The sequence below is a fragment of the Myodes glareolus genome, chromosome 19 (assembly GCF_982192425.1).
Source record: "Myodes glareolus chromosome 19, mMyoGla1.1, whole genome shotgun sequence".
Taxonomy (NCBI): domain Eukaryota; kingdom Metazoa; phylum Chordata; class Mammalia; order Rodentia; family Cricetidae; genus Myodes; species Myodes glareolus.
In genome coordinates, this window is record NC_142044.1 from 29921709 (window position 1) to 29949082 (window position 27374).

General features: G+C 41.8%; 1 long non-coding RNA gene across 1 annotated transcript in view; it reads right to left on the bottom strand.

Moving 5' to 3' along the window:
* Nucleotides 1–4887: 4887 nt before the first annotated feature.
* Nucleotides 4888–27374, bottom strand: part of LOC146891074 (uncharacterized) — a 35767-nt gene continuing 13280 nt past the window's right edge. Inside the window, exon 2 of the long non-coding RNA XR_014997986.2 lies at nucleotides 4888–5104. This is a non-coding gene — a long non-coding RNA (uncharacterized LOC146891074). The remainder of the gene's footprint in view (nucleotides 5105–27374) is intronic.

Sequence of the window (27374 nt, forward strand, 5' to 3'; positions counted from 1 at the left end):
CAGTTGGAATCTAGCAGGTTTTGTAGCAGCTGACTTAGGTTAGTTGTTGCAGAGGTGGGCATGTGGCCTTTTTAGGATGATTTCCCTAAACTCGGTAGATGCCCCCAGGAATCACTATGTATGGGTTCTATCTGTGGCCAGATTCATATCAAAGAGTTTCATGTTCTAATTGTGGGTCGGGAACCTGCAATTTTTGTGTTTGTCCCCTTGAGCAAGTCATTTTACTTCCATGAATTCAGTCAGCATGCATGTACAAGGGATGATTCAAATTTGTCTCCGGGAGTCATTGTGAGGCCAGGAAGCATGGGCGAGAAACACCTCACACACAATAGGTGCTCAACAGACAGAAGGCATGGAGATTAATGGTCACTTATTCTGGTACTTACGTGGGAAGTTTATTGACCATTTATAGGAATTCTGAGCTTCTAAAATTTTGACACAGGAATGTGGAAGAGCTCGTACTTCTCTGTGTGGTTGACATGCACTTGTCCTGTATATTAAGGTGTGTCTAGAATTAAAGTTTGCCACAGCTGCACATAGGAGCTTAGGGGAGAAAAAAGGAACCCTTTCATGTAGTGCCACCTTCCTACCAGGTATGTCTGGAGCCTTTCTCCTGTTCATGTTTTCTGGACCACTTTTAATGGCTATTATCAGCTGTCAACGTGACAGGATCCAGAGTTATCAAGGAGACAACTCTGTGGTCATGACCGCGATGGAGTTTATCTATGTTAGTTTGGATGGGAAGACTCACTATAAACCTGTGTGGTATTGTCTTATAAACTGAGGTTCTGGACCAAATAGGAAGACTCAACCCCATTTATCTCCTCAGTTCCTGGCAGCAGATACAATGTGATCAGCTGTCCCCTGTTTTCATTGCCTTCCCTGTCATGATGGACTGTGCCCGTCAAACGATAAACCCTCTTTATGTGAATTGCTTTTTCAGGTACTTTATCCTAGCAACTAATACACTCCTTGAATAGTGTTTATTCTCATCTCCATTTGACAGTTGGCAAAACTGAGGCAAATGGAAAAAAAAAATCAGTGACACCCCACAGTCCCTTGAGGAGTATACAGAGCTAAGTTTCAACAGCGAGTTCTCAGACATAGGGCCGGGCCATTTCTAAAATTTCACTTTCCCCCTCATTGGTGATGCATCTTGGCCTGTATGTTCCTGCTGATTTGACCCCAGGCCTGCTGCTGTGGCGGTAGAAACTTCCTAGCTTTTCTGAGGCTTTGTCTTCCCATAATGAGTTCTCTGTCAATTACCAGCTGCCGACCCAGTAGCCTGCAGGGCAGTGCAAGCAATTGTTCTATCAGGCTAGGGTCCGGGCAAAACATATCAATTTGGACAGCAGTTCAGTGGTCAATCACAATGTAAAACAGAGACAGCAGGGCGACTTCATGCCTGGAGATTTTTGGATGCTAGCCAGCCCTTCTTCCCAATGAGACACTCAAATTCTCAGTGGGCAGCCTCAATCAGACATTGCATGTGATGGTCAGCAGGTCTTAATTACAGCTGGTTCTGGCTAGTTCTCATAGGACCTATTAAGCCCTTTTTATTCTGTCTCCCTAGGGATATTCTTTGCCTTTGGAAATAACTTCGGGAAAGGCTTTTCCCCTGATCCTTCCTGGGATATATCCCTCCCACTAAGACTCATTTCTCCATCAGCAGCTGCTTTAAATGCCTATAAAAATACTACTAAAAAAATTAGTTCTGGTCATTGGTGTGTAGGGGCTAGATGGAGTATGCTTGATTTCTTCAATAGGCCTTAAGCCTGGGGCCCAGACATCTGCTTCTCTTTGGGGAGTATTTGCTGGCAAATGGACCTTCTCTTCAGTAAGCGTTCACTGGTAGAAACCCTGCCAAATTGTCCTTGTGGTCTCTGAGGCTTTAATTAGAAGTTTATGGAGTTCAACATATACCATCTCTGAGGTTAAATATGTGTTGATTTAGCATTTACTTCTAGCTGGCCAAGGCTTTGCTTTCGCTGCCATCTCAATTACTGCACACGGCTTGGGGCTATCTACTGCATGGCTCTCCACAAAACTATGATTCCATTTGGTCCTGAGAGTCAGTCTTCAAAGTAGGGGTTATCAGCTTCTCTTTTGGCCAGATGAAGAATCAGAGCTCAGAGTGGTTGTCATTTACCCAAGGTCACACTGTTGTGACACATGGAGAATGGGAAATGATGTCATTTGAATGCCAAAACTCTTCTCACTGTGTGCTTTGTGTTTTTATTGATTCCAAACCCACTTGATGGGTTTAGAAGAGAAATCACCAAGAAGCAATCCTGTACATTAATAGCTTCTCAGTGGAAGGTTAGAACAAGGCAAGGCTTGAAGAGGTTCATCCATGGATAACTCCTGTGGAGGGTATTCCAGCAGCACCTGTCCAAACTTGACCCATTCATGAAGATCCCGAAGTTTAATGCCTGGATACTTTATTCTGAAATGTAGTAGCACACATGTAAATCACCTATGTTCAAGGCTGTTTGCTGTACCAAGGGATGGGCCAAATAATGGAAAGAATGCAGATATCCATCAGTCAGTAGAGAATTATGAAGAACAGCTCTCTATAACTAGTAAACAAGGTAGGGCAGTTTGCATGTACATACGTTACAGGGCAACTAAGGTGGCCAATCAATTGATTGACAGATAGTTAGAGATATGAAATGACATCAAAGGTATTTTGCTAAGTTAAAAAAAAAGTCCTTACAAGGTGGTACATTTAGTATCTTGTTGTGCCTTTAAAAAAATCAAAGAAAAGTCATGTACATAAGCTACCACTGGGAAGGACTTCATGAGAAAGAAGATGAGCTAATTTTGGGACATCTGTAATAGATTGAAAAAATTTTTGTCCTCATCCTCCATATAATTTTTCACATTTTGAGTTGACACACATTCCATAGTCCAGAACACAAATAACAAGTAGAAAGCAATAGTACAGAAAGGAGATGTGGGTAAATCGATTGAACTCTTCCCGTTGTGGGAGTGAGAGTGAAATTTAACTGAGAAAAGGGAGAACGCCAAATAATAGCCAAGGACTCTAGCTCCCCTGCAGAAGGAGCCCCTAGTACTCAGACCAACAGGCAGCACAAAGCTAGGCGTGAGAAACTGAAAGAGGAGCAGGGTGGGAAAGCTGGGGGAGAAGAAGCAGAGTCTGGAGATGCAGCATCCAGGGTTTGGAGTTCCCTTCTCTAGATTTCAAAGGTTTCCCTGGTAAACATACTTTAGCAAAAAGTGACTGATCCTCCCAGTTCCAAGTCAGTGGGAAGAAAGGAGAATTCAGGAATAAAAGTGCTACTTGATGCCTTCAGCTTGGTACACTGTCATTTTTTGGCCCAGTTGAAACCGCTAAACCTGTAATACACCAATCTTTCAGACATAACCCATTGATACCTTTGGTGCAGCTCTCTGAAATTAATAGAGGGAACACTAAAAGCAAATTTGTATGAGTCCTCAGGATGCAAAAGGGATAGTAAAAGCAGTCCTTGAGGTTAATCACCACCATGTGGTAATCCTTAGGGATAGCCACAGGTCTTGGCAATCCTGGTTGTAATGATCCCATAAATTTTCATACATTTGTTAACCTGCCTAAGGCTCTGAAATAGTCACCAACTGCCAGATTTCTTTTTGGTAACAAATTTGGGGGTATTCCAAGTGGAAGTGGATGGGACTATATGCCCAGCAGCTAACTGTTCTTGCACAAGCTGCTGAGGAGCCAGTAACTTTTCTTCTGATAGGGGCCACTGTTCCACCCATACTGGCCTAGTTTCTCTCCATTTAATGGGAATTGCAACTTGTGGCTTAACAGCGGCCCTCAGAACGAATTTTTCAACCCTGCTCTGTTCTTTCTTCTTTTCTTAGCCCTTAGGCCTCTCCTCCCATTTTCTGACATGGGAAGAGGATTTCCTTGAATGTCAGTTCTAGAGTGGCACTCATTGGTCCAATGGGCCTCCTTTTGACATTTTGAGCAAACATCTGGATTTCCTCTGGGTTTACTACCTGCCCCTTTACCCGGAGTGCAATTCCTTTTGAGATGTCCCAGTTGCCCACATTGAAAACAAGTCTTTGGTGTAGCTCCACCTAGTCTCCCCACACCACTGGAGATCGAACCCTAGTTCTCTGGAAGAGCAGTCAGTGTTCTTAACTACTGAGCCATCTTTCCACTTAGATCATTTAGTCTTTCTTAAATTTCTTGGATTTCTGCCTCTAAGTCAATAGGGGTGGAGGCAGCAGCAAAAGGAATTAAAGCAGCAAGGAATGGATTCTGCCGCAGAGGTCTTATAGAAAGATCTCTGTTTGCTTGCTCCTTCCTTTTTCATCATCCATAAAGTTCCTAATAGATTTCACAGATTCTTCATCTTGAATTTCCTCAAAAGTTTTGGCTAGACTGTCACCTTCCCATTGTTGCTGAGAAGAGTGTCTCTGACTAAATGCCATAGTGAAAATATTTCCATGGGAAATTCTTCTGGCCTTGCTCTTTCAAAGCTTTTTGAAGGTCATCTTTTGTCTGCTCCCAATCAGGAATATTACCCCGCCCCTGCCTGTGAAAACTAGGGACTAAATTCTAAAACTCTCTTAATAAACTCTTGTGCTGTTTCAGTTTTAATAATGGTGTCCTGCTTCTTTAAAAAAACTATCAATTGACCAGTCAATACCTGAACAGAATTACTCGCACCCATCTTCAATCCACCCTCACCATCAATCTATTACTTGCTTGCTGGCCAGCCTTCTGGGGGAGATCTCTCAGCATCTCCCTAGTTCCCAATCTCATTGGGGCCCTCTCCCTGTAGCACCTGCACTACGGGATGGTACGTGAACCAGGAAAGGGGCTGGAGATTTAAACAAATACACACACAGACAGAGACACAGGGACAGGAGTCATCCTTGAAACAAGAATGCCAACTTTATTATGCTCCAGGGAAGCATATCTAGGGATCATTAACTGATAGCCATGTCCCAGCTATTGGGATTTTCAGTTGTAAAATCCACCAGAATTCATTCCCCTGCTGTCAGGAGCTCATGAGGGTCTTGTGCTTACAGCAGCTGTGGATGCAGGAAATCAAGTCGTTTACTTCGTTCACTCCATCATGCAAAGGGTCTGAGGTGGGAAAAGAAAGTCAAGGGGCCAGGGGTCTGCAATTCCCAACAAACAAAGAAGCTCTGTGCCCGTTGGGTGGGAATGGAGATGAGTACCGCCATTGTGGAAAACAGTATGGAGGTTCCTCAAGAAGCCAAAAATAGAACTAGCAGAGCCTTCAGCAATCTCTGATCTCTCTGAATGGCTGGAAATAAATACAAGAGGCTAACATGAGGCTTCTGTATCTATAGGGTCACTGCAGCACCATTCTGGGTAGCTAAGAAATACGAACAGCCACTAACTGATGAATGGATACAGAAACTGTGGTACAAGTACTTGCCAATATACTAGTCACCTATGACAAAAGAATGATATCCTCCCATTTATGAACTCTCAGAGGCATAAGGTGGGCACAGAAAGACAAGAACTATAATATCTCCTCTCCGTAGACTTGAAAAACAGTTGATTTCATAGAAACTGAGAGAAAAATGTTGATTACCAGAGACTGGGGAGAGGATAGGGAAGTGTGGTTGTTTAAACAGGTATGGCCCCCATAGATTAATTTGTTTGAATGCTTGATTCATAGTGAGTGACACTATTGGGGTGTGACCTTGGAGTAGGTCGCTGTGGGGGGTGGGTTTTGGGATTTCATATGCTCAAACTATGTCCAGTACACAATCGCTCCTTCTGCTGCCTGTGGATTGAGATGTAGAACTCTCAGCTCTTCAGCACCATGTGTGCCTGCATGTCACCATGTCCCGTACTGATGATAATGAACTAAAGCTCTGAAACTACAAATTAACCTCAGTGAAATATTTTCCTTTATATTTATTTATATTTATATGAGTTGCCATGCTCACGTTGTCTCTTCGCAGCAACAGAAACCCTAACTAAGATAGGAAGAAAGGAGAAAGTAGAGGAGTGAGATTCTAAACTTCGGTTAAAGGTAGGTAAGATATGGCATTCTATCACATATGTATATTCCAAAAGGCTAGAAGAGCCCAGCAAGGTGATTAAGAGAGTAGAAACATTCGTTACCAAGGCTGATAACCTGGGTTCAGTTTCTGGGTTGCACATGAAGGAAAGAATCAGTTCTCACAATTGTTATCTGTCTTCTACATGTAATTGCCCTCAAGTGCACACACACATGTGTGAACATAGATTAGTGTGAGAAAATGGTTTTAAAAGCCAGAAGAAGTTTATAGATTTTCAATATGAAGAACTGACAAATGTTTGAGGATACAGATAGATTTAACCTGATCTAAACATTCCACAGTATGTAGACACAACAAAATATCATGGTATCCCATGAAGATGTATTTTATGTATTTGTAAAAATAAGTTTAATTAAAACACTCCAAATGTCAAGAAATTTTAACTTCTTAAGCCTCATCTTCTTCATTTGAAAGTGAGAAAAAAACAATAGCATCTTTTTAAAAATTTTTCATTTTAAAGGATTTTGTGGAGGCACAATGTAGGAGTGCTCAGCCTTATGCAGTGGGGAGCAGGGGTTACCAGGACAGTCTAATGCCTTATCTGTCTCCAGGCTTTGTGCCTAGAAAGACTGTGTCTCTGTAGTCTGTGGCCAATCTGAGGATTCACAGGTGAGTAGGGACAAGAACACTTCCAGGATCCTGCCTTTAGTGAGTGGTCAGTTGACTTGGAATCATTCTTATTATGAAGTCACAGAGTAGATTCCCAGTCATATGAAAGGAGCTCCTTCAATTTCCAAATCAAAGTGCTGTTTTTCCAGTTTTAAAGCAGAATGAGCTTCCCAAAGACAAATGAAGCCTCGAAGTCACCAGAGCCACCGTGGAGCTTAGGGACTAACCTGATGGTTGGCGAAACCAGCCTGGTACTATAGAAGACCCAGGGTCCTGTGTCACCTAGTCCATCATGAAAGTCCATCAATGCCAGAAGTGAGGAATCCAAACTCCCAAAGGACTTCAGAGGACAAAGAAAAGCCTATGAGATTCAGGGAGCATATGACTCAGTGAGAGCTAAAGATCAGAAAAGGGAAAGCTCTGGGATCTAGGAAGATCTAGGATCTTCCAGATCCCCAGAGTCCTGGAAGGATGCATTTGAGTTAGCTCAAAGTGAGAATTTAAGACCTGTTCTTTAGAGTCATGTTACATTATCCCTTCTTAACTAAACATTAAGTCTCAGACTTACCTGTCTTAAGGAGAGAAAGGCAGACTTAGTTTCTAAATGGACACTTAGTTAGTTGCTTGTAGTTCATAAATGAACAGACTTCACTGAGTCCCTTGGAGCCCTGAGTTCTGTTAGGCATATGACATCGTAGTATAGTTTCTGCTTTTCAGTCACTCAGTCTTGTAGGGAAATAGGTATGAGCTAAGCTGCACAGATAACTTCCTTAAAGATGTAAGCTCACTCTCAAAGAGGAGAAAGACATACAGACCTTGAGGATGAATAGGAAGTAATCACATGGGATTACAAGGAACAACTTTAGAGAGAAAGGAGGAAAGATATGTGGAGGCTTGAGTAGGTTACAGGGATTGCAGTCATGAGAAAGTCAAAGTTCATCTGGCTGAAGTCACAGAGAAGGAGGAGGAGAGGTTGGACAAGTGCACTTGGACTTTCTGAAGGGACTATGTCTTGTGTGCTTATATATTTCTTAAAACTCCCCCTTTATGATACCCAGTGCATCACAAAGTATCAAATATTTGATAACTAAAGGGATGGATGGATGGATAGATTGGGGGTGGGTAGGTGAATGGGTGGATGGGTGGATAGTGTACTAAGACTTCAGGAGGCTTCCTGGTGGAAGGGAAGGGGTCTAACGTGATGATGGGAATACTGACTCGGAAAGCCATCTTCTGAGGCAGTAGAGATGCTGAGCAATTGGATGCAGTGGAGAGTGGAGTCACATCAAGCAGTGACAGATGCTTGTCAACCTATACATCTTGTATGTGGCCCAAGGCAATTTCTGGAGGCTATCACAACCTCTGTATTTATTCCATGTTGTAGGAATCAACAACACCAATCTGGGCAGTCTTAAGGAATCATAAAGGATAGAATAGAGAGGAACAGAAGATCAAACTTGAGAGATTTCAGAAAAAATGGGGAACTGATCAGTTTATGTAAACAAATTGTCACAAAGTTATTTCTGTTAGGAAAATAACACTCAAGATAAGGACATATTAAACAATGCTCCAACACCCCTTTCCTCACAACAATATAATTATCAAAACAGAACAATTTGTTTTTAACTGTTGAACCACCATACTATTTTCTATAGCACAAAATATTGCCAATAGCTCCTAGACTCTGGACCCCATCCTAGATTCAAGCCTAGTAGAAGAGACATTTACTTCTAGAGTGAACACACATCTTGCACTTCACCATCATAGCTGTGAATCTAACCCTGGCCTCAGCCCTGATTTAACCTCTAGGGCCTAAGATGTGCTGTGTGGATTGCCTCCACCTTGGCTGAATGCTCCCCGAGAGTAGGTGCTGCAGAATATTTATTTACACTGTGAAGATGTATTTTTGCCAAGGCATCTTCTGATTGGTTTAATCAAGAGACGAATGGTCAATAGTTAGGCAGGAAGAGGTTAGGCAGGACTTCTGGGGACAGAGAGGACTCTGGGAAGAAGAAAGGAGGAGGTGCCAGGAGACACAGAACAAGCAGGATGTGCAGGAAGAGAGGCAACAGATACAAGCCATGTGGTAGAAAGTAGATTAATATAAATCTGCTAATTTAAGTGATAAGAGCTAGTTAGAAACAAGCCTAAGCTGTAGGCTGAGCTTTCATAATTAATAAGAAGTCTCGTTATTTGGGTGTTGACAGTCCTGACAAGAAGGTATAACTACAAGCAGGAGCGAGGTCAGCCCCAACAAATAATGTGGATTGAGGGGACAGAAAGTGGTGTAGGAGGCCCTTCTGTATTTGTGTTGCTTTCATTGGTTGAATAAAGAAACTGCCTTGGCCTAGTTGATAGGGCAGAATTTAGGTAGGCGGAGAAGACAGAACTGGATGTTGGGAAGAAGGTCAGAGTGGCAGCCACCATGAAGCTACTGCCTGAGACTGACGCTGGTTAAAATCTTTCCCGGTAAGCCTCGTGGTAATACACAAATTACTAGAAATGGGTTAAAGCAAGACTTGAGAGTTAGCCAATAAGAGGCTAGAGATAATGGGCCAGGTAGTAATTTAATTAATACAGTTTCTGTGTGATTATTTCAGGTGTAAGCTAGCTGGGTGGGATGGAACAAGGGGCCCCGCTCCCAACTATAAGGAAGGGTTTTCCCAGGAAAAACTCAATATTTTAATAACCAAAGAAAAAAATACTGCAGTGTGACACTAATGAATGTTCAGCATGCAGACCTGGTTGCTGAGATGGTATGGGGTTGGATGACACATCCCTAAGGCCCTACACATAGCATGCATTGTACAGAAACCTGGTACCTTTGTTCATGAATACATTTGCTGCTGTGAAAACAACAAAAATAAACATTGCTTCCTGTTTCTGACCATTCATTGTGTTGGGAAAGAACATGGATTTTGAAGGTTGCCTACTTGACTGTTAAAACCAAATGCATTTAGATCAGTCGTCACACTCTCTCTGTGATGCATGTAGCCACTCACATGCTTTGTGAATGTTATAAATGGTATGACTACATATAAAGCATGTAGACCAGCATTAGGCACACAGAATAGGCCTAGAATTGAGGTTATTACCCAGCAGAGGTCTGAGGTCAGTGATGTTGAAAGGGCTCTGTCCCTGGCCCACTGACCACACAGATGGGGTGGGCTCCAGCTGCTGAGAAATTTGACGGACCTGCAGCCTACACCTACAGCCACAGATCCCTACCCAATAGTGTAGAAAGTCATCTAGAGTCCTTTATCCAGTATGTGTAAACTGAGGACATGCATAACTCCCAGCTCAGGAAATGATGTGTGGATACCAGCAAAGTCCTGCTTGAGGCTAAGAATCTCTGCTGGATTGATGTGAACTCAGTCCAGACGTCTGGCCCCAGGCTCATGAGTGTTTAAGGAGTTATCAACGACTGTTACAGTGTGGAAAAATGTCAACAGTGGACTCCATAGGGGGGAAAACAGTGTTTGCTGTTTCCCACAGTGTAAATAGGTCTACCACAGTTGGCTTTATACTACTAATGTTAAACAAGCAGGTGGAGAGACGATATCCACTCTGGGTCCCCTCATATTTGTTAAACAGTAACCACATGACCTCACTTAGTCATTTCCAGCTTGGCCTAATTCCTGCAGCATCACTCTTGGTTATTCTCCCTGGACTCACAGCATGATGCCCAGTTCCACAAGAACCAAGGAGCCATGCTTCCCCTCTTCCCGATTACCATTTCCTAATTATTATTATTATTACTATTATTATTATTATTATTTTATTACTTAAAAATACCAATCCAAATTCCCACTCCCTCCCCTCCTCCCAATCCCCTCCCACTCCCTCCACAGACCCTCCCACCCCACCCCTCCAATCCTAAGAGAGGGCCATGCACCCTGCCCTGTGGAAAGTCCAAGGCCCTTCCTACTACATCTATGTTGAGCAAGGCTTACATCCGAAGAGAATAGGATCCCAAGAAACCAGTACATGCCATAGAGACATATCCCAGCATCACTATCAGTGGCCCCTCCATCTGCCCCAACTGTCAACCCCCTTCAGAGTTGACTCCCAGTCCAGTTGGAGTTGGTGAGCTCAAGCAAACTGTCTCAGTGGATAAACCCCTCATGGTCTTGAATTCCTTGCTCATACTCTTACTCCTTCCACTCTTCAACTGGATCTTGGGAGCTCAGTCATGTGCTCTGATGTGGCTCTTTGCCTCTGTTCCCATCTGTTGTTGAGAAGCTTCTGTCTTATTGACTGTGTCTTTTGATCTACAGAAGCTTCTCAGTTTCAGGAAGTCTCATTTATTCTGACTGGTTGACCTGTCCATTGCCAAGAGAGGAGTGTTGAGATCTCCTACTATTAGTGTGTGGGGTTTGATGTGTGATTTAATTTTTAGCAATGTTTCTTTTACATATGTGGGTAATCTTTATTAGGGGCATAGATATTCAGGATTGAGACTTCATCTTGATGAATTATTTCTGTTATGAGTATAAAGTATCCTTCTCCATCTCTTCTGATTGATTTTAGTTTGAAAGCAATTTTGTTAGATATTAGGATAGCCACTCCCCCACTTGTTTCTTAGGTCCATTTGATTGGAAAACCTTTTCCCAACCCTTTACTCTGAAGTAGTGTCTGTCTTTGAGGTTGAGGTGTGTTTCTTGTAAACAACAGAATGTTGGATCCTATTTTTGTATCCATTAACTTAGCCTGTGTCTTTTTATAGGTGAATTGAGTCTATTGATAATAAGTGATATTAATGACCAGTGGTTGTTAACTTTGATTATCTTTCAGTAGTAGTGTTTGTGTGTTTCCCTTCTTTGGGTTATGCTGGTAGGGGGTTATTGTGGGTATAGTTAGCTTCCTTTGGTTGAGGTTTTCCTTCTAGTACTTTCTGTAAGGCTGGCTTTGTAGATGTGTATTGTTTAAATCTGTTTTTGTCATTGAATATCTTGTTTTCTCCATCAATGGTGAATGAAAGTATTGCTGGGTATAGTACTCTGGGCTTGCATCCATGGTCTCTAACTGTCTGCAGTATATCTATCCAGGACCTTCTGGCTTTCATGGTTTCCATTGAAGTCAGGTGTAATTCTGATAGGTTTACCTTTATATGTTACTTGACCTTTTTCCTTTGCAGCTCTTAATATTCTTTCTTTGTTCTGTATGTTTTGTGTTGTATTTTGATTATTATATGGCAAGGGGACTTTTTTTATCCAGCTTATTTGGTGTTCTGTAGGCTTCTTGTACCTTCATTGGGATATCCTTCTGTAAATTGGGAAAGTTCTCTTCTCTAATTCTGTTGAATATATTTTCTGTGCCTTTGAGCTGGAGTTCTTCTCCTTCTTCTACCCCTATTATTGTTAGGTTTGGTTTTTTTCATGGTGTCCCAGATTTCCTGAATGCTTTGTGTTAAGAATTTGCTGGATTTAGTGGTTTTTTTTGACCAATGAATCTATTTCCTCAATATTATCTTCAGCACCCGAGATTCTTTCTTCTATTTCTTGTATTCTGTTGGTTATACTTGTCTCTGTAGTTCCTAATCGTTTACCCAGACTTTCCATTTTCCAAGTTCCCTTGGTTTGTGTTTTCTTTATTTCCTTTATTTCAATCTTCAAGTCTTGAACTGTTTTCTTCTCCTGTTTGATTGCTTTTTATTGGTTTTCTTGAGTTTCTTTGGGGGATTTATTAATTTCTTCCAGCTTTCTGTCTGTCTTCTCCTCTATTTCTTTAAGGGAGTTTTTCACTTCCTCTTTAAAGTCTCCATTATTTTCATAAAGTTACATTTAAAGTTATTTTCTTCTACATTTCTGGGTCAGGGTGATCAAGTCTTTCTGTTGTGTGTCTGCTGGGTTCTGGTGTTACCATGTTGTTTCTTAGGATGTTGGAGAAATTCTTTTATTGGCGCCTACCCATCTCTTTCTTAAAATGAGGCCAGCAGTGTCTTGGCTTCTTTGTCAAATTCTTGCTGTGGCTGTCCCTTCAAAATTGGAGCAGGCTCTTAGGTTCACTCAGTATTGGCACAAGGTGTGTTTTACAGGCTTCCAAGGAGCTCACAGGGAATGGCAAGTTGGGGGCGGGATTGATTGAGTGCTAGCAGGCAAGCTCCTTGCTGGCAACTAGAAATGCCAAGGGACCTGGGGAGGGGCCTCTGGCTTTTCTCCCACATTGAAGTCTTAGGGAGTTGGGGTTCCGGGGCCACAGGGATGCTGCCTACTCACCTCCTATGTCTCCCAATTATGGGCACAGGGTGTATGGCCATTTCCTCTTTCTTTACGTGTTTACCCTAACATCTCCTGACCCATCGGAGTACAAATTCTGTGGTATACAGAGCAGATTGCACAAGGTGAAACAGGCTGTGCACTGCACATCTCCTGGGGAGCCATGAATAAATGTTTACACTGTGCAGTCTGCAACCTAAACAATCAGCACCCCAGGTTTTACCTCTCCTAAAAAGTTTCCCCTTATCCTTCTTGGCTGGGTTCTTGCTGTTCTGTGTGCCTATAACATCCTTAATTCTTTTAATCCCCACTCCCTTATGTTAAAAAAAATCATCTTATCTAATTCACTGAGTCTCTTCAGTGCCGCTCTTCATTTCTTTATTACCAACTATTATTATCTGTTACTTCTTAGCACTGTGGGAAGTTTTAACATTGTCAATAAGGGGACCAAGACTGGAGAGTGGAGTCTCCAATTAAAGACTCATTTCAGCCCCTTTCCAGTCTGCATGAGGTTGGTAAGCCTTTTTGTGCCCATAGCCTTAGCTTTACTAGGATTAATAGCTGCACCTCTTACAGGTGTGCTGAAGGATGAAATGCCATCATGCCTGTTGGATATTTAGAGCTGCATCCAAATTACAGGCCCAATTATTCTATCCATTTCTTATTTTTTTTAAATGAGACACAGGTGGTCTGTCATCAGCTATGTGCGTCTGGATGCTTTGCAGTGAGTCCTAAGCAGCCCTCTGTATCTGTCCGTGTCTTATCCCCATGCTCTGACCTGTTCTTATTTTATGATTTGAAATAATCCTTACGCTTCAAATTTCACCATGGTTTTGGGAAAAATAGTGTAAAGAAAAATACTTGGTTAGGAGATTGCCTGAAGCAACTCCACATTCCACCATTTCTGCTCCGAAGAACCTCTTGGTAATTTCAGTCTATGCTTGAATGTGATACATATTCTCTCAGCTACTGCCTTGAACAAGTGTTCTTTTCCCTGAGTTATAGCTGTTTGACCTTGATGCTACACATGCACGTATATTCCCTTAAGAGATTTTTCTGAATATTTGAGTTATGTCACCTAGTAGTGATTTGAGAAATGTTCAGCTATTGTAGTCTCAATATTTTTGTCATTTTTCTATCTCCCCTTTTATGAGACTATATTAAATTCATGATATTACTAAAGCTCTGTGACAAAAGTTTATGCCAAAATTGCAATAAAGGTTGGGTATACCTCAATTTGATTTTTAAATCTAGACTCCTAGCCCCTGCCCAACTCAAATTCTTTGATTCCTTTGTTATTACCACTTGTTTATTTAAAAATGTATTCTGGTCTTGATTTCTCTTCATAATTATTGTTTTTCTCTGAAGTGGAATAGTTTTGAAAAATGCTTCTTCACCATAGTGGAAGGGTTTTAGTGAGATGATTTTAATACAAAATTCACTCCAACTCTATTCTTGATAGCTTTGGTGGCAATCCCAGATATATGACTTTCCTGGGGAGACCTGAACAAATGTCTGTTCCCCAACATAGAGTACAGACTGAAGAAGCAGGTCCATCCAAGTCTATGTTATTGGGCCAGTGAATTAATATGCCTATAGGAACATGGGTGATATGCTACAGGGACAGAAGTAACAAAAAGGTCATCCCATCATTTGTGGCAACTCATGGAAGGCACATCCTTGGAGATCCCTGCCCTACAGCTCAACACGTAAACATTCTGCCTAAGAGTCTTCATACCCCCATTGATGGGTTTACTGCCTCTATATCTTAGGGGAGAGAAGCTTTGTTCGTCTTGCAATTTTTTGCATTTCCCAGACTTGGACAGTTTCTTTAGTTTACCGGGCCTCCCAGAAGAAGGAAATGCTTCCGCTCAGGAAGTAGCTACACAGTAACCCCAGAAGGAGCAAAATTCTTGGTATCTTTAAAGTGTTATGTGCATCCTAGGAAAGAAGGAGGCCATCCTGTTCTTCACTTCCTCTGATTTCCTCTAAAGATTTCTGAAATATTCTGCTTCTGCTTTCTACCTTCCCCCTCTCTAGGAACTCAAAGTCTTCTTTTTCTATCTGACCAAGAGTAGTAATTTGTTGTTTTAAAACCACCGTCTAAGGTGTAGAAAAAAAATGTTCTATGAGAGGTTTTCCAATAGAATATTTTGAAAATTGAGAATGAATTATCAAAATGTTGCCCTTATTTTTGTCAATAGATGAGATAATGTCAGTGTGCCTTACCGGAGTTAGTCTTAACTCTGGATAACGTGATTAGCCCTGTTTTGCAGGTGTACAAACATCCACTTAGACAATGCAGGTTATTTTTAAATTCCCACAGTGGCCCGCATGGCCCATAATTGTTCTGCCAACAGTTACTGCAAATTCCCTTTTGCTTACACAATCCCAGGAGAAAGAAAAGAAGGTAAGGTAAGGGAAACGCTGAAGGAAAATACTTTTTAAAAGCCAGTGGTGGCTTGGCTGTTAATTCATACCAGGTGACTTCCCTGGAAACTCAGTGCGAAGCTTGAGACAGTACGTTAGGGTGAAAGTGAGGCAAGCATGCATCTCAGCTCCTGTTTTCTATTAGTCAAAGGTCATAGGATGGCAACAGTCTTGTGGTTCCTAGTGGCACTAAGTGACACCTTTCTTTGGAGAAAGTAGATCTGAGGCACGTAGGGAGTTATTCTCCAGACAAATCAAGAAGTGAGTCTCAAAAAAAAAAAAAAAAGAAGTGAGTCTCACAGGGTCTGGTCTGGAAGAGTGTTTCTAGATTTTCTTACACTCACAGTCAGTAAAGAGCTGCTCTCCAGGGACAGAGGTACTGGCCAGGACAGACACAGCATAGGAGATGGATGGTAAGATGCTTTCTGGTCACATCCACTAGACAAAATATGGCACAGGTTGACAGGCACAGCCAACTAGTCAAGATAAGAAGTGTGTGTGTGTGTGTGGGGGAGTGGTCATTGTTCTGTGAATGGTCTGTTCTCCAAAGAAGGCAATGAAACTCTAGATTCTGCCTTTAATGAAATTCAGAACCTCCTCTTTGCACTACATAAATCTTATTGATTGCAGAGACCTTCCTGAATGTTCATCAGAAACATCAGTGAAAAAGCTGAGATTATCTAGCGAGGCACTTAAACCAAATCCAATACAGATGCCAACATCTAAAATGCAAAGCATCGTGTCAGGACTTCCCTCTTCCCTGTGAAAGAATTTCTTAAGATCCCAGTGTTAGCAAAGGAAGCTTTGCATTTCTTTTTATACTTTCCCTTTCTCCAAGTACAAAAAGGAAATCCAGAGGGTTGATGAGGACTGTGTGAAAAAAAACCAAAACAGGACATACATGCTTAAAAGCACATATGCTCTTGGGTTTAAATAAACAAGGAATGTGCCCCATGCATGCATGTAAAATGTGGGCCTGCTTGTACCTAGGTTCATTTCAGTAGTATGGTATATGAATGTCATTGTATGGCCTGTATGTCTGATCCACACAAATTTAGGTGCATGCTTCTTGCCTGAGAGTACAATGAGTGCACACACACGTGCTTAAGCAGGGGCAAGGAGAGGCCTATATGCATTGGTTACCTAAAATGCAGTGTGCTGTGTAACTCTTTCCCAGTCTGCTGTTCCTTGAAATACCTGTTGTGGAATATTACTTTAACTACGTAAAGATGTGTTACATTTGTTTATGGTGCATTTGTTTAATGATGTAAAGATGTGTTACATTTGTTTATGGTGCATTTGTTTAATGATGTAAAGATGTGTTACATTTGCTTATGCTGAACTTGTTTAATGATGTAAAGATGGGTTGCTTTGCTTGCCTAGAGCATATGATTGGTCTAATGAAGGCTGAGTGGTTAATCGCTGGGCAGTAGAGGAATAGGTGGGGTTGATGGACAGAGAGAATAAGTAGGAGGAGTAATTTAGGCTCGAGAAAGAAAGAAAGAACAAGGGAAAGAGAGGGAATTAGCTGGGGATAGCCAGCTAGGCAGCCACTAGCCAGCCATACTCAGAAGCAGCAGGACATACAGAATGAAAAGAAGATTAAAAGAAAAAAAGCCCTGAGGCAAAACATAAATGAAGAGAAACAGGTTAAAATAAGAGCTAGTGTTTCAAGCATATGCTAAAGGATGAGCATTTGTAACTACTAGTCCACAAATCATGGCACACATTTTTTGGGAGAAACAGAGTGAATGTCTTTACCAGAAGTGAGTTTGAGCCATCTCTCAGTCCTGGGAGATATGACCACTATTAGCTTACTCCCGAAGGGAAGCAGAGACAGGGTCTGTAGCAGAAGGGAATGCTCAGTGGGGCAGCATCTGTAGGTCCTGACTATGCTTGTACACAGACACAGGCTGACTGGTCCTCACTGTGGCCTCTGGTGCATCTCTGCCTGAAGAGGACAGAAATGAACAGAGCTGGTTGGTCCTCACTCATGGCCCCTGGTGCATCTCTTCAGAGGACATGAGCCACCACCCTTACTCGTTTTGTATTTGCAGATGGGACTGTCCCTGCAACTGTTTCACAAGTGAGTTCAGTGTCTGATTTCCAAACTCTGTCCACTTTGGGCCTACCTTGTTCCTTGTAATTTGGGTTAATTCTTATTATAGTAATGCCAGTTAAGACAGGTCCTTCAGAGAAGAGCAAATTTTGAGGATGTAAACTTCCAAGACTCCACGACTAAGTTTGCCTCTGGAGTTGGATGGAGATGTCCCTCTCCAGGAAAACCCTTCTTAGGGAGCAAAGGAAGCAGACTGGGCAGACAAGAAGTTAGACCACCGATGAGTTTGCTTGGGAAGCCTCAGACCTTGGGGAGATCTAATGCTGGAGAAGCCTTGAGATGCACGCCAGTGAGATGCACACAAATCACTCTTAATCCCCAGAGCAGTTTTCATCTCATCAAAACCAAGCCTGGTGTCCACTAAGCAACAGAGCTCTACTGCCCCGCCCCTAGTCCCTGGTAATCCCTCTTGTTCCTTCTGTGTCAGCGATATTGACTGTTCCATGTTGCACCTATGTGGAAACCCACGGTGCTCGTCTCTTTAATGGCTGGCTTGTTTCACTCAACATCATGCCCACAGTGTTCAGCCATGCTGGGCTGCATCTCAAGAATCCTTTTCTTGTAAGATTAGCAACATTCCAGTGTGTCTACCCATCCATCTATTGATGAACACATATTACTTCCATATTTTTGCAACTGAGAATAATGCCTTTCTGAACACGGGTATAAATATCTCCATAAGACCCTGTTTCCAATTCTTCTGTGAATTCACTTAGAAGTGGAACTGCTGGATGGTGTGGAAGCATGCCATTCTACTCTTACATATGGAGAAACTGAAATACTGTTTTTCATAGCTGCTGTGTGTTAGGCAGTAAAGGCCCCGGGTGGTCAAGAGAATACAAGCTCTGGTCTGGGTAAAGATTTAACATTCCAATTAGGCTGGCCAATCACCTAGGAAGGTGGATTTCACTTTGCTAAAAGACATAGATGGAGTAATTAGCTCTTTAATGAGGTAAAATAGTTTTCCTTTCCTTTAGCACAGTAGCTTAAGGGGCCAAGATCATGCTTCTTAGTTAAACATTTTTCTGAAAAGCATAAGTTTTCCATGTGGCTGCTTGTTTGCCATGTATCTGACCTCCGTTGCTGCTTTAAATGGTATAGTCTTTTGCTCCTCCTTTCCATTCTCCTCCTTTGGGCAGCTGCTTAGATATAAGAGTTGCCTGCCCGGGTGTTTTTGTTTTAAACTCCAACACAATTGTCTGTGAGCTTCTGTTTGATTCCATTCTTAAATTCTTTTATTAATGAGACTAAGAACCTCAGCTGGGAACTCTGGTTTGCTGGTGTCATACGGTGGCCGTGAAAGGAGTCCCCAAAAGTACACTCACATATTTGGTGGACTCTGGTTTGCTGGTGTCATACGGTGGCCGTGAAAGGAGTCCCCAAAAGTACGCTCACATATTTGGTGGGGTTATTTCAGAAGCTCCTCTGAAGACAACAGGTGACCATAACTCCAGGACCTTAAGTAAGCCCCTTTTATCTTTTGGCATTGTTTTGGTGCTATAAGCAGCTTGTCTGATGGGCTACCTCCTTAGGAGAAGAAGAAAAGAGACCTTCTAATTTCTTCCCTCTCAGGCTTCTCTCCGTGGATAAGGGCAGAATATGGCATGCATGTTCAATGTCTTTCTTGTCTGCATTATTTTTCCATATGTCTGTGTCTGGTAGCCTCATGGTATGAACTGAGTAATCTTTTACTCTCTGAGCTCACGATTCTCTCTTCTTTCTCCTTCTGCCAGAGTTCCCCCAGAGAAACTGAGAGACTTTGGATCAGGTTTGAGGGATGGAGGAGAGCAAACAGGAGGGACTTGGTGTGCCAGCTCTACTAGAGGACACCAGCATTGTCTTGAACCACATGGTCTCCAGGCAGTTGCTTTTCTGGCTGGCTGGGAGCAATGTACAAGGCTACTAAGATTTAACGAGTTGGTTCCTAATGAGCTTTAATTCCTAGAAATACAGAGGGTCACAGCTTTTTGTGACCCCTCAACATGCTCAAGTGAGACAAAATGGCACCAAGAATACTTTGTCCTTTCCTCTTTGTGTGTTCTCAGGGCAATAGCACCATCTGTGGGCATTTGGTCAACCTCATTTTCCCTCCTGTCATTGGGTCTTTTTCCAACAATAGCTTATAACTAGGAGCTTCGGGGAGGAAAAAAAAACCAACATGATGCCATCAGTTAGTGAACCTGTTCTCCTAGATACTGTCTCTTGGCCAGGTGAGTGAGTAGCCCAGCTGGAATGGTAGGTCTTCCACCCCAGGTCAGAGAGTCTATTCTCTCAACAAGTTTTCCCTTAAAGGGCCTTTCTTGTTATTCTAGCATTACCTGCTCTGAAGAAGAAACCATGGAATTATTTAGCAACCAGCTCAGGGACCAGAAACTACAACCCCTTCTGGCATTGACTAGGAGAAGGTGCTGAGAAGCCCACAAACATTTTTGACTTTTAGCTAAGAAAGGAACTGGTTTTTATCGGGGTCTTCTTACCCTAAACTGCCTCATCAATTTTTACCCCCCATTTTCATCATTTGTGCCATTTATATTTCCGTAGCAGTATGCAAGGGTTCCAGTATCCCCTGGTCCTCAAATGCATTCATTGTGTTTATTTATTTACTTGCTTTAAAATTTATTTACATAGACGTCATCCCTGTATGAAGTGTTAACGTGGTGTGTGGAACATGGAGACGAAATAGCAGAAGGGCCAGCAGATTTGTTGAAGCTACCTCACCTAGGCCCACTATCTCCAGTACCATCCCCACTGGATAGTGCAGGGAGAAAAGCCAACCAGTAATTGTAATGTAGACACTGGAAATACATGTAGGAAGGGGACAGAAGTGAAGAACAGAGAAAAGGTCTGAGTTGGGATGAGTCCCTTGCTGCTATGACTTTTATCTCTTCTTAGAGCTACCTGAATTTCCTATGTTACTAGAACTGCACTTTAGAAATGGGTTAGGAACCACTCCACTGGCCTGGGTGAGGCAGAAACATGTGCTTCTTCATTTGAAGTAACTTGCTTGACATACTGAAGTGTAGAAATGACTAGTGAGACTTATGGGGAGTCACATCTTAAGGGAAATTAAGAGTGTGGCCAGTACAATAATCATGACTCTGGGCCTGAGAAGCAGACGGTCAAGCCTTGCGAGTCATTGGAGAGAGCCCAGGCTAGGATATTAGGAAATGTGGGTCCAAATTCAGTTGCCGAATACAGTCAAATCTGCTTCTGACACCATTGAATGTAAAGATCATTGTAGCTGAAAAACTTTCAGGTTCTGTACTGGGGGCTAAGACACAAACCTTTCCACTACCCTGTTTGCAGTCTCAACGCTGTAATGCAGTGAGCATTGCCAGACACCAGGGAAGGGAACTACTTTTTACAGCTCTTTACAGATGAAAGAAGGTTAGGGACAATTGGAACTGAGCTTGGTGGAGAAGGAGGAGCAAAGGTCTTTGAACCAGAATCAGATTGCCCATGTATTAGGGGCTCAATGGTTTGGATCATTGTTTGGGTTGATGGTCATGAGGGTGATATTAATGATGTTATGGCTCCTTATCTTATGTTTTTTTCTCTTCCCTGACATCACTAAAAAGCAGTTAACTGTATGGATGCAATTCTCACAGACATGACTCCTCTTGTTCACCCCACAGCTTTACATGAGTTTATGTAGTGCAAAGGATTCTGATTTCTTGCCTAATGCTGTCTGCAGGTGGGATCTTGTTTTTCATGCAGCTGCATCACTGGACTGGGAACAAAGACATGTGGTTAAGTTTATGGTTTATTTCAGTGCTTTTTCTTTCTTTCTTTGATTTTTTCAGGACAGGGTTTCTCTGTGCCGCAGCCCTGGCTGTCATGGAACTTGCTTTGTAGACTAGTAGACCAAGCTGGCCGAGAACTCAAGAGATCCACCTGCCTCTCACTCGGCATCCTGAGTGCTGGAACTAAAGGCGTGCTCCACCACCACCCAGAGCCATTGCTTTTTCTTGGAGTAGAGGAAAGCTTATGGTATGGAGAGTGCCTGGGAGAATGGGAGCCCATATTGGGTTCCTAAACAAGCTTCTGTACATCACTGGGTCTATGGGGCATGGGAATGGGGACATTGATTTAATTATCTGAAATTATGGTCATAGTTTAACTATTTTAAGTTTTATATTACCTTTATAATAACTTAAAAAAGAGAAGAAAACTCTTATGGAAAGGACATTGTCACCGGATTTAGATCCGTCTCCACACCTTCTTAATTCCAGGACAGATTTCATCCTCATTAAATCCCAGTTTTCTCATTCATAAAATGGGACTCATTTTGCCCACCTCTGTCTTCTATGCACATCAGGAATATAACTCAGTGAGAGAATATTTGTGCATGTGTAAGGCCCAAGGTTCAATTTCGTGTGTGTGTGTGTGTGTGTGTGTGTGTGTGTGCGTGCATGTGTTGATGATTTAAATGAAGTGTGAAATTGTGTTGTATATTGTAGTTAAAACTGAATGTTAGTGAAATGGTGATGGTATATTGGAGAGGAACCCCACTGAAAGCTGCTCTCCATGGTGGCCTTAAAAGCTCAGGCAGCTTCTTTGTTCTCTCCTTTCCCATGTGAGACTTGTGGAATATAAAAGATGCAAAAGAGCATTATTTTTAGAAAAAAACCTGTTTATTGTTTATTTTGTTTCATGTATTGTATATGTATCTGAGTGAATGCATATGCATCATGTGTGTGTATAGTGTCCCCAGGAGTCATAAAAGGGCATAAAACTGTATCAATAAAACCAGACCAGAGCATTATCAAACACACAAGACCAGTCATTCTCAACCTTCCCAATGCTGAAGAGTTTAATACAGTTCCTCATGTTGTGGTGATCCTCAAACATAAAATTAATTTCATAACTCTGATTTTGCTACTGCTCTGAATTGTAATGCAAATATTTTTGGAGATAGAAGTTTGCCAAAGGGATCACGACACATAGGTTGAGATTCACAACATTAGACTGACCAAGGGCACAGTACCCTCACCTAGAAACTCCATAGAAAGAAAACCTAACACTGTGCTGACCAACAACCCCATGGACCTCTGACCTGATCATCTGATCTATGCATCAAAGGTCTCATCAAGCAGAGGACTTCTGAACAGGCCAGGGGCTTCAATTCCATGTGGTCCACAGTGATTGATGCAGCCCATATAAGCTCCCATCATTCCATCCCTTTGAGTCCATTTGTGCCTTGTTCAATCCCGAGTCACTGTGAGCAGGCTAGACCCTGCAGCTAGACTTGCTTGCCTCCAGGAGTTCTCCAATTGGACTCTTTACTATCACCGGTGCAGTGACTGCCTCTTTTCTGCCTCTATTAGCTACAAGTCTCTGCTTCCTATGAGGTTTTTGTAAGTTCTGTAGCCACTTTAAACCTTTTGTAGTCACTCTATACCCTATATATACAAATACATATGTGAAATGCAAAAAGCATAAGATGTTATCTGAGTTAATATTCGTGCTTAAGCTTGTAACAAGAGAGCCCAAATATCAAAGAAATATGCAAGGATGGTATATTCAGAAAGAGGTCCTCCTGTCTATGTGTTGCTTTTATTGGTTAATGAATAAAGAAACTGCCTTGGCCTATTGATAAGGCAGAACTTAGGTAGGCAGGGAAAAGTGGACTGAATACTGGGAGAAAGAGAGCGGAGTCAGGGAGATGACATGGAGCCGCCGCTGGAGATAGACTTGTTAAAACTTTGCTGGTAGACCATGACCTTGTGGTGATATACAGATTGATGGAAATGGATTAAATTAAGATGTAAGAGTTGGCCAATAAGAAGCTAGAGCTAATGGGCCAAGCAGTGTTTTGATTAATATAGTTTCTGTGTAGTTATTTTGGGTCTAAGTGGCCAGGAACCAACAAGCTCTCTCCTCCTACACAAGGATATCTGTCCATGTTTTTGGCCTAGTACCTGTGTAACATCCCTTAATCTTTGAACCTGGTTGAGAATTGCATCCTTTGGGCAATTTGATGGCAAACGTCACAACATCTTGTGAAGACACTTACACTATTACTATCTTTTTTGAGAAGCCTGTATCCACTCCTCTAGTGGTGGGTAATCTTTCTTTTTGAGTATGCCATATATAAGTGCATTCATGTGTGTGTGTGTGTGTGTGTGTGTGTGTGTGTGTGCATTATATATATGGATATGTGTAGCCACACATGTATGGATGGCAGAGATTGATATTGGGTGATTTCTTTTGTTGGTTATTTTTGAGAGACGGTCTCTCACTGAATTTGGAGCACACTGATTGGTTAAACTGGCTGGGCAATGTGCTTCTAGAATCTTCCAGTCTCTGCCTCTTGACACCGAGGTTGCAGGTGTGTGCCTCCAAGTCTGGAATTTTCTGTGAGTGCTGTGGATCTTAATTTAGGGCTTTACCCACTGAATCATCGCTCCATCCCCAAACTTGTCATCTTCACAGATCTCAACTCTGATTCATATTGACTTATTCTGAAATTCTTTTTCTCAGCATAAGCCAAGATACCATCCACATTTGAGTAGAAGTTCCTCAGTGAAAAGCCTTAGGTTGAAGCCTGTGACAGCAAGCTGTGTCTCCCACTGCCACTGATGGATTCATGGTTTCAGGAAAAGACCTAAACTCACTGGAAGTCTTATGATGGGGGTGTCAATTTTGAGGATAGATAAAGTGTTTAGGTTCAAAGTGACAGCCGACTATGCTGAGGGAGGATGGCATCTGCCTGAGTATTATTTTTGTGGTCATCAACCTCTGCATATATGCTTGTGTTATAACTGCTTATATGGCCTGAGTCATATTTGACTCAGCTCTCAGCACCTGGTATGATCCTATGCACAGAGACAGGATGTTACTCATAAAAGCAGGCTGGAGATGAAGGCTCATCAATGGGCAGGGATGGAGAATCTTTATAACTTTATCCTAAGTCTATCTTCTCCTCAGGAGTTGAGTCATGGAAGTGTCTGTAAAGGTGGAGAGTCGTGTACAGAATTAAGGAATGTTTATAGTCAACACTAGTTTGAACCATGGATTTCTGATTCATTATCCATGGTCCAAGCATCCATAGCAGATGCAATTTAGCTGGCTGGTAGGAGTCTTGGGTTCTCATTTCGTTCTGGATCTGGACATTACCCCAGTCCTTTCTTTGGCTACATGTCCTGATGTCAGTGGACTGAAGTGTCACTAGAGTGAGGATCATTTTGAAAACCTACCAGTAGGTTGATAACTATTAATCAAGATAATTCATGTGACTTATTATAACAAACAACCCCAGATGTCAGTGGTTTTATGCATTTTCCCCTGAATGCAAAGTCCATTGTGATTATATGGATGACTTTTTCCAAGCCCAAGTGACTCAATAAAGGTGACATCTTCTAACTGGTGGGTGAGATGTCCCAGGGCTTTGGAAATCCTTTTCTTTGTCTTCTCCATACAGCCACTAAGTGACTAAAGAAGGAAAAACTTAGAAGACCATGTTGGTCATTGTAGAACCACCTTGAAAACACAGTTCTAGGTGTGTCCGTGAGGGTGTTTCCAGAGAAATATAACCCAGGAGGGAAGACCCTAAGCATGAATATGGTCATTATCATTCCATAGGTGGGGTCTCAGACTGAAGAAAAAGGAAAGCAGCCATCTCATGTTCTACCTTGCCTTATCTACCATTATGGACTGTATCCCCTCAAACCTTGAGCCAATATAAACCCTTCACCCCTTTAATTGCTTGACATGTATGTGTTCATAGGAATAAGAAAAGTAGCATATTCATTACCCAATTCCATTGTTTAGAACTAGACACACTGCTGGTATTCAAAGGTTTTGGAGAATACAGTTTGTGTGCACAGTAAGAAGGATCTGGTAAGTACCTAGCCATATTATAAGTTTGGTAAATCTGGGAAGAATTCACCTCGATGATATTTCATTTTTTCTCTAAAAATTTATTTAAAATGCATTTTAACTTTTCAAAATATTGTGGTTTTATTTTTAGCCTAGAAACTTCTAGAAGGTTTCTTTTACCCTCTTCAATACCTGTCTCTTCACTGAGTTAGCTTTTTCTCTGACAGTTGTATACAAGCTGGTAATATATTCTAATTACCCTCACCCTTACCTTTAAATCTTCCTCTTCCTCCTCCTCCTCCTCCTCCTCCTCCTCCCCCTTTCTACAGATCCTTTCCCACATGTTTTTTTGTTCTATTTTGTGTCCTGAATTTTAACCATTATTCTCTGTGTGGTCATGGGTTTGGAACTCTGTATTGGAACTTGGTGAGCTCCCATTTAGCATGCAACTGAAGACTTATGCAGGGATATGGATCAAATGTTTCAGGTATGGCTAGGCTAGCTTCATCCTCTGTTTTGTTTTTTAATAAAATCCACTAGACAGTGTGAGAATGACAACAGGATGATGGTGAAGCCAGGAGTCTTTACTCGTTTCCCTGCCCTGTCACTTAGGAGGCAGGTCCAGGCAGAACTCTTTGAGCAGTTGGATATAAATGGATTTTCAAGATTGTCAGCTCTTTCTGATACCAAGAGCTCTACTGTACAATGAAAAGGCAGGCAAGAAAGATATAATTAGGGTCAATTGGTCAGGACAGGCACTCTCTTTGCCAATTGTAGGACAAGTGTGTTCTACCTGTCTAAGCCAGCTGTTTTCCATCATTTTATTCTTACACACAGTTGTATTGCTGTAGAAGCTCAAGTTCCTCATTTAAATTTATTCTTTGACGGTTATTGGCTGTTGGAGTATTAAAAATTGTTTTATAACTAAAAACGCTTCTTTTTCTCATTTTGAAGTTGAATTTGATCTACAAAATTACTTTGGCTTTGAATATTCTAGGGTTGTATAGAGGAATAACAAAAACTATAAAGGCTTATGGATGTCAGAATACTTGTCTCTGACTACAACAATGAACTTATTAGAGAAAATGATGTTCATTTCATGCGCCCAGAAAGGCTTGAGATCTTTTTTTATTCCTGAGAATTTCATACATTTATACAATTAAATATGATTATATTGACTCTACCACTTCTCCGAAATCCCCTCATACTTTACTCAACATGTCCCTCTTTCAAGTCAATGTCTTAAAAGAAATCCCACTAACTCCAGTTAGTACTGTCCATGTATGTGTGGATGTGGGAGCATTCACTGAAGCATGGGAATTACACCAGTGACCAAAACCAAGAAATCCTCCCTCTTGCAGAAACTACCAACAGCCATTGACTCTTCCATAAGGGGTGGGATCTTGCCTCTATTTGAGCAAACTGTTATATATGAATGAGGCATAGTAATTCAAAGTGATTCATTCAGTGTAGCTAAGACACTGAATACTATTGTCCCTTGGCAATCCTGTACAGGAGAAAATGCTGGTCTTATAGATAAAGAAGAATTTTTCAATTCATAGGGTCATATGGGAGAGTCTTGGGGATCTTGCTGCTAAATGATATCTGTGATGATTCAGAGCTCTATAAAGAACTGGGAGAGGCACCAAAGAATTAGATGTCCTTCCACGGGGGAGATGATAATAGAATAGACAAGCAGAGGAACTTCAGCTAGATGGGGGAATGGATGCCATTTTCTTCCCCATTTCTTCCTAGTTCTTCTGGTAGAACACTTAACTTTTACTACAAAACGGCTCTCCTTTCTTGGTCAAGACACTATCATTTTGTTGGGGATTGATCCTATTCATTAGTTCTAATCCAAATTCAGTCACCACCGTCAGAAAAATTGATCTAAGATCTCATGAGTCGCAAGAAATGCTTTTTGTCCATCTTAGGTCAATTTGGAATTATTCAGAGGAGAGTTCTTGAGGAAGAAGCTGCACAGAAGAACATTAGCTAAGAAAGTAGAAAAATTGAGTTATGGAGCTCCATCTATGATCTTAGTTCCTTTTATCTTTGAACTTATTTGACTACTAAGTATCTACCTCATCCCCTTCCTG